Source organism: Lolium rigidum, chromosome 7, assembly GCF_022539505.1.
Source record: "Lolium rigidum isolate FL_2022 chromosome 7, APGP_CSIRO_Lrig_0.1, whole genome shotgun sequence".
NCBI lineage: Eukaryota > Viridiplantae > Streptophyta > Magnoliopsida > Poales > Poaceae > Lolium > Lolium rigidum.
This window is the reverse complement of record NC_061514.1, coordinates 143,615,220-143,621,219: the sequence shown is the minus strand read 5'-3', so window position 1 is coordinate 143,621,219 and position 6,000 is coordinate 143,615,220.

Genomic DNA, 6,000 nt, shown 5'->3' with positions numbered 1-6,000 from the left:
CCCTCTTATACAAGTTCACGGTGATCCCACTATATTCTCGTATCCGGGTCCCGATGCCTCACGGGAGCTTCTATTCTTGTAGACAAGTGTTGGGCCTCCAAGAGCAGAGGTTTGTAGAACAACGAAGCAAGTTTCCCTTAAGTGGATCACCCAAGGTTTATCGAACTCAGGGAGGAAGAGGTCAAAGATATCCCTCTCATGCAACCCCGCAACCACAAAGCAAGAAGTCTCTTGTGTCCCCAACACACCTAATAGGTGCACTAGTTCGGCGAAGAGATAGTGAAATACAGGTGGTATGAATAAGTAGTAGCAACGGCAGTAAAAGTGCTCTGCCCAGACGAGAACAAGCAATAGTAACGCAGCAAGTAGTAACGCAAGCAGTAGTAAACAAGCAAGCAACGTAGCAGCATTTAGGAACAAGGCCTAGGGATTACACTTTCACTAGTGGACACTCTCAACATTGATCACATAACATGTAATAGATAAATGCATACTCTACACTTTTGTTGGATGATGAACACATTGCGTAGGATTACACGAACCCTCAATGCCGGAGTTAACAAGCTCCACAATAATGCTCATATTTTAGTAACCTTTAGTGTAAGATAGATCAACAGACTAAACCAAGTACTAGCATAGCATGCACACTCGTCACCTTCATGCATATGTAGGAGGAATAGATCACATCAATATTATCATAGCAATAGTTAACTTCGCAATCTACAAGAGATCATGATCATAGCATAAACCAAGTACTAACACGGTGCACGCATCGTCACCTTTGCACACATGCAGGAGGAATAAACTACTTTAATAACAAATCACTAGAGTAGCACATAGATAAATTGTGATACAAACATGCTGCAATCATAAAGAGATATAAATAAGCACCTCACTATGCCATTCAACATTGAGTAAGTATTCCGTGAAATATGGCCTAAGAGACCCACACGGTGCACACACTGTCACCTTTACACACGTGGGACAAGGAGTCTCCGGAGATCACATAAGTAAAACTCACTTGACTAGCATAATGACATCTAGATTACAAGCATCATCATATGAATCTCAATCATGTAAGGCAGCTCATGAGATTATTGTATTGAACCACATAGGAGAGAGATGAACCACATAGCTACCGGTACAGCCCCGAGCCTCGATGGAGAACTACTCCTCCTCATGGGAGCAAGCAGCGGTGATGAAGATGGCGGTGGAGATGGCAGCGGTGTCGATGGAGAAGCCTTCCGGGGCACTTCCCCGCTCCGGCAGGTGCCGGAACGAGACTCCCGTCCCCCGCATCTTGGCTTCGCGATGGCGGCGGCTCGGGAAGGTTTTCCGTATCGTGGCTCTCGTCATCGGGAGTTTCGTCACGGAGGCTTTAAGTAGGCGGAAGGGCAAGTCGAGAGGGGCGCACAGGGGCCCCAGCATGACAGGGCGGCGCGGCCAAGGGCGGGGCCGCGCCGCCCTAGGGTTTGGCTCCCCGTGGCCCCACTTCGTTTCGTCTTCGGACTTCCGGAAGCTTCGTGAGAAAATAGGACCCCTGGGCTTTTATTTCGTCCAATTCCGAGAATATTTCTTTACTAGGATTTCGAAACCAAAAACAGCAGAAAACAAGAACCGGCACTTCGACATCTTGTTAATAGGTTAGTTCCGTAAAATGCACGAATATGACATAAAGTGTGCATAAAACATGTAGATAACATCAATAATGTGGCATGGAACACAAGAAATTATCGATACGTTGGAGACGTATCAGCATCCCCAAGCTTAGTTCGCTCGTCCCGAGCAGTAAAACGATAACAAAGATAATTTCCGGAGTGACATGCCATCATAAACTTGATCATACTATTTGTAAAGCATATGTAGAGAATGCAGCGATCAAAACAATGTGTATGACATGAGTAAACAAGTGAATCATAAAGCAAAGACTTTTCATGAATAGCACTTCAAGACAAGCATCAATAAGTCTTGCATAAGAGTTAACTCATAAAGCAATAATTCAAAGTAAAGGTATTGAAGCAACACAAAAGAAGATTAAGTTTCAGCGGTTGCTTTCAACTTGTAACATGTATATCTCATGGATATTGTCAACATAGAGTAATATAATAAGTGCAATATGCAAGCATGTAAGAATCAATGCACAGCTCACACAAGTGTTTGCTTCTTGAGGTGGAGAGAAATAGGTGAACCGACTCAACATTGAAAGTAAAAGAATGGTCCTCATAGAGGAAAAGCATCGATTGCTATATTTGTGCTAGAGCTTTGATTTTGAAAACATGAAACAATTTTGTCAACGGTAGTAATAAAGCATATGCATCATGTAAATTATATCTTATAAGTTGCAAGCCTCATGCATAGTGTACCAATAGTGCCCGCACCTTGTCCTAATTAGCTTGGACTACCCGGATTATCACCGCAATACATATGCTTTAACCAAGTTTCACAAAGGGGTACCTCTATGCCGCCTGTACAAAGGTCTAAGGAGAAAGCTCGCATTTGGATTTCTCGCTTTTGATTATTCTCAACTTAGACATCCATACCGGGACAACATAGCAACAGATAATGGACTCCTCTTTTAATGCTTTAAGCATTTGACAACAATTAATTCTTTTCTCATTAGAGATTTGAGGATATTTGTCCAAAACTGAAACTTCCACCATGAATCATGGCTTTAGTTAGCGGCCCAATGTTCTTCTCTCACAATATGCATGCTCAAACCATTCAACTCAGTGTAGATCGCCCTTACTTCGTACAAGACGAACATGCATAGCAACTCACATGAAATTCAACAATGAGTTGATGGCGTTCCCCAGTAAACATGGTTATCGCACAACAAGCAACTTAATAAGAGATAAAGTGCATAATTACATTTCAATACTACAATAGTTTTTAAGGCTATTTTGTCCCATGAGTTATATATTGCAAAGGTGAATGATGGAATTTTAAAGGTAGCACTCAAGCAATTTACTTTGGAATGGCGGGAAAATACCATGTAGTAGGTAGGTATGGTGGACACAAATGGCATAGTGGTTGGCTCAAGTATTTTGGATGCATGAGAAGTATTCCCTCTCGATACAAGGTTTAGGCTAGCAAGGTTATTTGAAACAAACACAAGGATGAACGGTACAGCAAAACTCACATAAAAGACATATTGAAAGCATTATAAGACTCTACACCGTCTTCCTTGTTGTTCAAAACTCAATACTAGAAATTATCTAGACTTTAGAGAGACCAATTATGCAAACCAAATTTTAGCAAGCTCTATGTATTTCTTCATTAATGGGTGCAAAGTATATGATGCAAGAGCTTAAACATGAGCACAACAATTGCCAAGTATCACATTACCCAAGACATTTATAGCAATTACTACATGTATCATTTTCCAATTCCAACCATATAACAATTTAACGAAGGAGAAACTTCGCCATGAATACTATGAGTAGAAACCAAGGACATATTTGTCCATATGCTACAGCGGAGCGTGTATCTCTCCCATAAAGTGAATGCTAGGATCCATTTTATTCAAACAAAACAAAAACAAAAACAAACCGACGCTCCAAGAAAAAGCACATAAGATGTGGCCGAATAAAAATATAGTTTCAGGGGAGGAACCCGATAATTTGTCGATGAAGAAGGGGATGCCTTGGGCATCCCCAAGCTTAGACGCTTGAGTCTTCTTGATATATGCAGGGGTGAACCACCGGTGCATCCCCAAGCTTAGAGCTTTCACTCTCCTTGATCATGTTGCATCATACTCCTCTCTTGATCCTTGAAAACTTCCTCCACACCAAACTCGAAACAACTCATTAGAGGGTTAGTGCACAATATAAATTGACATATTCATAGGTGACACAATCATTCTTAACACTTCTGGACATTGCATAATGCTACTGGACATTAGTGGATCAAAGAAATTCATCCAACATAGCGAAAGAGGCAATGCGAAATAAAAGGCAGAATCTGTCAAAACAGTAACAGTTCGTATTGACGAATTTTAAAATGGCACCAGACTTGCTCAAACGAAAATGCTCAAATTGAATGAAAGTTGCGTACATATCTGAGGATCACTCACGTAAATTGGCATAATTTTATGAGTTACCTACAGAGAATTAGACCCAGATTCGTGACAGCAAAGAAATCTGTTTCTGCGCAAGTAATCCAAATCTAGTACTTACTTTACTATCAAAGACTTTACTTGGCACAACAAAACACAAAACTAAGATAAGGAGAGGTTGCTACAGTAGTAAACAACTTCCAAGACACAAATATAAAACAAAGTACTGTAGCAAAATAACACATGGGTTATCTCCCAAGAAGTTCTTTCTTTTTAGCCATTAAGATGGGCTCAAGCAGCTTTAATGATGCACTCGCAAGAAATAGTATTTGAAGCAAAAGAGAGCATCAAGAGGCAATTTCAAAACACATTTAAGTCTAACATGCTTCCTATGCATAGGAATCTTGTAAATAAACAAGTTCATGAAGAGCAAAGTAACAAGCATAGGAAGATAAAACAAGTGTAGCTTCAAAAATTTCAAGCACATAGAGAGGCATTTTAGTAACATGAAAATTTCTACAACCATATTTTCCTCTCTCATAATAACTTTCAGTAGCAACATGAGCAAACTCAACAATATAACTATCACATAAAGCATTCTTATCATGAGTCTCATGCATAAAATTATTACTCTCCACATAAGCATAATCAATTTTATTAGTAATAGCGGGAGCAAATTCAACAAAGTAGCTATCATTATTATTCTCATCAAGTGTAGGAGGCATAGTATAATCACAATAAAATTTACTCTCCATAGTAGGTTGTACCAAAAGACCACTATTATAATCATCATGAATAGGAGGCAAAGTATCATTAAAGAAAATTTTCTCCTCAATGCTTGGGGGACTAAAAATATCATGAAAACCAGCTTCCCCAAGCTTAGAACTTTCTATATTATTATCAACAATGGTGTTCAAAGCGTTCATACTAATATTACTACCAGCATGCAAATAAGATTTCATAGGTTTTTAAATTTCGCATCAAACAATCCATGTTTTAAATCAGGAAATAGAATAAGAAGCTCATTGTTGCCAAACTAGTGTAAACAAGAAACAACAAGATGCAATTGCAGGATCTAAAGGAAATAGCTTCGAGCACACACACGACGGCGCCAGAAAAATACTTTACCTGGGACCGTAGTATGAGAGCCTTTTACCTTTCCTCCCCGCAACGGCGCCGTGAAAAGTGCTTGATGCCTACGGGAGCTTCTATTCTTGTAGACAGTGTTGGGCCTCCAAGAGCAGAGGTTTGTAGAACGAGCAGCAAGTTTCCCTTAAGTGGATCACCCAAGGTTTATCGAACTCGGGGAGGAAGAGGTCAAAGATATCCCTCTCATGCAACCCTGCAACCACAAAGCAAGAAGTCTCTTGTGTCCCCAACACACCTAATAGGTGCACTAGTTCGGCGAAGAGATAGTGAAATACAAGTGGTATGAATAAGTAGTAGCAACGGCAGAAAAGTGCTCTGCCCGAGACAAGTAAACAAGCAAGTAGTAACGCAGCAGTAGTAACGCAAAGACAGTAGTAAACAAGCAGCAACTAGCAGTATTTAGGAACAAGGCCTAGGGATTACACTTTCACTAGTGGACACTCTCAACATTGATCACATAACAGAATAGATAAATGCATACTCTACACTTTTGTTGGATGATGAACACATTGCGTAGGATTACACGAACCCTCAATGCCGGAGTTAACAAGCTCCACAATAATGCTCATATTTTAGTAACCTTTAGTGTAAGATAGATCAACAGACTAAACCAAGTACTAGCATAGCATGCACACTCGTCACCTTCATGCATATGTAGGAGGAATAGATCACATCAATATTATCATAGCAATAGTTAACTTCGCAATCTACAAGAGATCATGATCATAGCATAAACCAAGTACTAACACTGTGCACGCATCGTCACCTTTGCACACATGCAAGGAGGAATAAACTAC